This window comes from Kogia breviceps, chromosome 12 (genome assembly GCF_026419965.1).
Source record: "Kogia breviceps isolate mKogBre1 chromosome 12, mKogBre1 haplotype 1, whole genome shotgun sequence".
Taxonomy (NCBI): domain Eukaryota; kingdom Metazoa; phylum Chordata; class Mammalia; order Artiodactyla; family Physeteridae; genus Kogia; species Kogia breviceps.
Genome location: NC_081321.1, coordinates 76,677,762 through 76,683,044, shown reverse-complemented (window position 1 = coordinate 76,683,044; position 5,283 = coordinate 76,677,762).

Below are 5,283 nucleotides of genomic sequence, written 5' to 3'. Positions count from 1 at the left end.
CCTGTCCTGCTGGGTTTCCTGGGGACTGCCATCCCGTGGCGGGGCAGGCTGGCCACAGAGAGATGGCTTTGCTCACGGCCAACCAAACCTGCTCTCTGAAAGCATAGCTTTGTCTTTTTCTGCTTTATGACCTCAGCTTCGGGGAAGGCTTTGGCTCCACAAGTGTGGCCCAACCAAAAACATGGATGATGGGGGGCTTCCCTGGTGGCGCAGTGGTTGAGAGTCCGCCTGCCGATGCAGGAGACACGGGTTCGTACCCCGGTCCGGGAAGGTCCCACATGCCACGGAGCGGCTGGGTCCGTGAGCCATGGCCACTGACCCTGCACGTCCGGAGCCTGTGCTCCGCAACGGGAGTGGTCACAACAGTGAAAGGCCCGCGTACCATAAAAAAAAAAAAAAAAAAAAAAAAATGTCTACAGATAGGGCTTCCCTGGTGGCGCAGTGATTGAGAGTCCGCCTGCCGATGCAGGGTACACAGGTTCGTGCCCCGGTCCGGGAAGATCCCACATGCCACGGAGCGGCTGGGCCCGTGAGCCATGGCTGCTGAGCCTGCGCGTCCGGAGCCTGTGCTCCGCAACAGGAGGGACCGCGGCAGTGAGAGGCCCGCGTAGCACCAAAAAACAAACAAACAAACATGGATGATGACACACAGGGTAGAAGGCAGTGAGCTGTACTCAGCGTCAGTGACCTGAGCTGGGTCCCCTCCTTGGGCGTGCGGGGAGATAAAGCTGTTCTTCTGAAAGGGAAACTAATGATAACTCTGTGCTGGACACTGTTCCACACACTGTCTCCTTCAATTCCCTGCAAACCTGTAGGATGAATGTTCTTATCCCTGTTTTACAGATGTGAAAACTGCTGCTAGAAAGGGAAGATTTCCCAGCTTGTAAGTGACCCAGTGAGATTTGAACCCTAGGTCTGTTTGACTCTGAGACCCATGGTGATTGTTTTGTTTGGTTTCTTTTTCACTGCACTACTCTCTTTATCTGTGGACTTGGGCTGGAGCAGGTGGGGCTGGGATGGATCTATGGCTTGGTGGAGTCCAGGTAAGAATGTATGGGTAGTCCCATCCGTATCTGATCTTGGCGGGCAGTTCAGTTAGGTTATAGAAAGATAATTACACTTAGTGCTGGTTTTAGCTGTGGCTTTGATTTCTCAGCAAAAACTGTGTTCCTATGAAATAACATCATCCTTGAAGTGTTGTCCTTTGCTTGTCATTCAGAGAAGCCCACACTTCCAGGAGACACTCTATATCCCAAGGATGGATTCCCTACCCAGAAAGGAAACCAGGCAGGCCCTCCAAGACAGAAAGCACTTGCTCCCAGGTGGAATTTCATTTCTCTGTACTTTGGGGATCTGACAGGTGCTTTGAAGAACTGGCTTCACTAGCTATTAACAGAGATGTCTTTTGTCCACATATCTGCAACTGACTTTTCTTTGCACTTGAGAGATCACATGTTTTTTGTACTGTGCTTTTTGGAGCCACACGTTCTTGCCCCTGTCTCTAAGGCCCAAGTCAATGACTAATAACGATTACAATCATGAAAGGGATCATTGCAAACCATTCACTGTGTATTTGCTATTTGCTGGGCCATGTGGCAAGTTCATTTTATATTCACAACAACCCACTGAAGTACAGGCATACCTCAGAGATATTTTGGATTTGGCTCCAGACCACTGAAATAAAGTGAATATTGCAATAAAGTGAGTCACACGAATTTCTGGGTTTCCCAGTGGATTGAAAAATTATACTATACGGGAGTCTGTTGAGTGTGCAATAGCATTATGTCTAAAAAAATACATACTTTAATTTAAAAATGCATTATTGCTAAAAATGCTAACCTTCATCTGAACCTTCAGCAAGTCATAGTAATAACATCCAAGATCACTGATCACAGATCACCATAACAAATATAATAATGAAAAACTTTGAAATATTGTGAGAATTACCAAAATGTGACACAGAGTCATGAAGTGAGCAAATGCTGTTGGAAAAATGGCACTGATAGACTTGTTTGAGGCAGGGCTGCCACAAACCTTCAATGTGTAAAAAATGCAATATCTGTGAAGCTCAATATGGGAAGCCCAGTAAAACGAGATATGCCTGTGTGTTGTTTAGGATTGGCTTGACTGCAAGTAGCAGAAATCCAGCTTCAATGGCTTAATCAAATGAGGGCTTTGTTTTTCTCATGTGATAAGAAGTCTAGCATCAAGCACTTCAAGGGGAGTATGGGGGCTCTGTGATGCCATCAAGAACCAAGGCTCCTTTTCTGGGGGCTTTCTTCCTCATATTTGCAACATGGCTGTTCTACTTCAGGCATTACAACTGATTTTTAGACAGAAAGAAGGAAGAAGGGAAAAAGCTAAGTGGGAAAAACTAAAATGGTGGATGTAAGCTGAATTGCCCCCTCTAACAAGCTTTCTCAGAAACCCCAGCTGACGCCTTCAGTTGCACCTCACTGTTCAGAACTGTATTGCATGCCCACACCTAGCTGCAAGGGAGTCTGGCACCCAAGATTATATAAGTGAGCACCTTGGCTGGGAAGGAAGAAAGGAGGAATGGGTATTGGCTAGGTAACCAACAGTGCCTGGCTTATCTAGTTAATACTTGTTCAAAATGTATAGATAAGAAAAATGAAATTAGAGAAATAACTCTGTTACTCCTAGCTAAAAAGTGACAGAGCGCAGACCCAAGTCCAGGTATGTCTGATTCTGAAGCCACATTTCTGAAAGTTCTGCTAGAATTTGTTCCTGATGCTTGGGGGTATCTGTGCCAGAGAACAGAGGACTTTAGGGGGCTCTGTTATGGAATAGAAGAGGGATTGATTTGTCAGTTTCTTGAGAATAGTGTGAAGATCAACACATTTAAGATATGAAAAGCCAGATTGTGGCACAAGGTGAGGAAGTGATTTCTAACAATTAGTAAGTAATTGTTCTATGGTCTGGTTAGCAAACTCATTTGTGTAGAAATTAGATTACCCATCAGAGGAGATCCCTGAACTGACTGAAAGCTTGGGTCTAGGAAGCAAAAGCAGCTGAGATAGAATAATCAAGATTAGAGGAAGACTTCTGGATTAAATGTAGAAGCCTCCTGATTTGTCAGAGCTATAGTGATCATACAGTTAATTTATGGTCCAACCTAGGGCATTTTTTAGAGTAAAAGGGGGATTTATTGCTAATTACACTGGAACAAATGGCATATACCAGGATCATCACAGACCTGTGGGTTCCCTAGGCAGAGGCTTCTGATGAATAAAGGAATGGAGAGGCCTGGACTTCATAGGGGGAAGCAGCTAGGGGAATCGTCAGAAAGTTCAAACACCCCCAAGCCAGATCCCACCTCCATAGGCTGGATCTTCTGAGAGGCCCTTCTTTGTCAGTGATGGAGTTTAGGCATAGGTGTTGGAGTCTGATGGGCAGGACAATGTGTGACATTGAAATATGCATCTGACACAAATGCTTGTGCCCAAGTCTCCTGTAACATGACTCGTTTTTAAGAGACACTGAGAGACGCAGACCTACTAGAGAATGGACTTGAGGACATGGGGAGGGGGAAGGGTAAGCTGGGACAAAGTGAGAGAGTGGCATGGACATATATACACTACCAAATGTAAAACCAATAGCTAGTGGGAAGCAGCCGCATAGCACAGGGAGATCAGCTCAGTGCTTTGTGACCACCTAGAGGGGTGGGATAGGGAGGGTGGAAGGGAGACACAAGAGGGAGGGGATGTGGGGATATATGTATGCATATAGCTGATTCACTTTGTTGTACAGCAGAAACTAACACACCATTGTAAAGCAATTATACTCCAATAAAGATGTTTAAAAAAAAGAAGAGACACTGAGCTTGGATCATGCTGTGTTCCTTCCTGAGTCATGAACCAGAACCGTTATAGGCTAGGAAGGAAACTGTATTTCATATATCCCCAAATCCTTCTCAGCCTTTAAAAACTGCCTTTCTACTTAGCTCAGTGACCTTGGGCAAGTCACAACCTCTCTCTATGCTTTGGTTTTTCCTTTAGTGGAAATAGTATGGAAATAATTGTTACCCAAGAGAAAAAAATAATTCAAGATTTTCCAATGAAAAATGCCACATGGAGCCAAGTGATATTATTTTTATGACAGTTATTAGCAGAGCTGCTTCTTCTCCCATCCCCTCGCATTAGGCCACTGAGCATGAATAAACACAGGTTCAGCCAGTGGCTGGTATTTGATGATGTTGGCACTGGAGACGAAGGGAAGGTATTTCTCTCTGGTTTGTGTTTCACTATTAACCTCCTCATGCCTGGATCTCGCTAGTGTGGAAACTGGAGACCAGCGGGAGTCTCAGCTAGTGGTTTCATAACAGAGGCAGCCTATTCAGGAAAACTTTTAATAATGATGCTATTAAAATATTGTCTTCAACCCTTCCTTAATTCCTTTATTCGATAGACATCGATTGTCTCTGTGTGCCAAGTTCTCTTTCCCAAGCATACGACAAGACGTATAATGGCAAACATTAAGCTCTCTGATGTTTGTTGAATCAAGGAATATGGCGGAGATGTAAGGTTCAGAGAGCTGGTCTTCTGCTGTAATTTTACATCTCTCTTACCTATCTTGAGGCCTGAGAAACATTTCTAAATGCAAAACTGCTTTTTTTACCCATTTATTAAAGAGTCAAGACCAAATTTCTTTTTTCTTTTTTTAAATTGAGGTATAGTTGATTTATAATATTATGTTAGTTTCAGGTATACAACATAGTGATTCAAAATTTTTATAGCTTATACTCCATTTGTATTTATTATAAAATATTGGCTATATTCCCTGTGCAACACTTCCTGTGGCTTATTTATTTTATGCATAGTTGTTTGTACCTCTTAATCCACTACTGCTCTCTTGCCCCTCCCCCCTCCCCTCTCCCCACTGGTACCAAATGTCTTAATACAGCATAAAAGAACCTTCAGGATTTGGTCCCTGCTCCCCTTTCTGTCTCATCTCTCATCAAGCCTCTTTTAGGATCACCAAGGTCCAGCAATTGGGACTGTCCTACAGGCGCTTGAATATTTAGTAAATATATTAGATTTTGTGCGTCTTGTGGTCTCTGTTGCAACTAATCGGTGGTGCTGTTGTGACGCGAAAGCAGCCATGGACAAAATGTACATGGGTGGGCATGGCTGTGTCCAAATAAAACTTTATTTACAAAAACAGGTGGTAGGTCAGATTTGGTCCACGGGCTCTAGTTTGCTCATCTCTGCTTTAGATCTTAGCTCTTGCTATGTTCTTTCACTTCCTGCATTAAAGACCTCT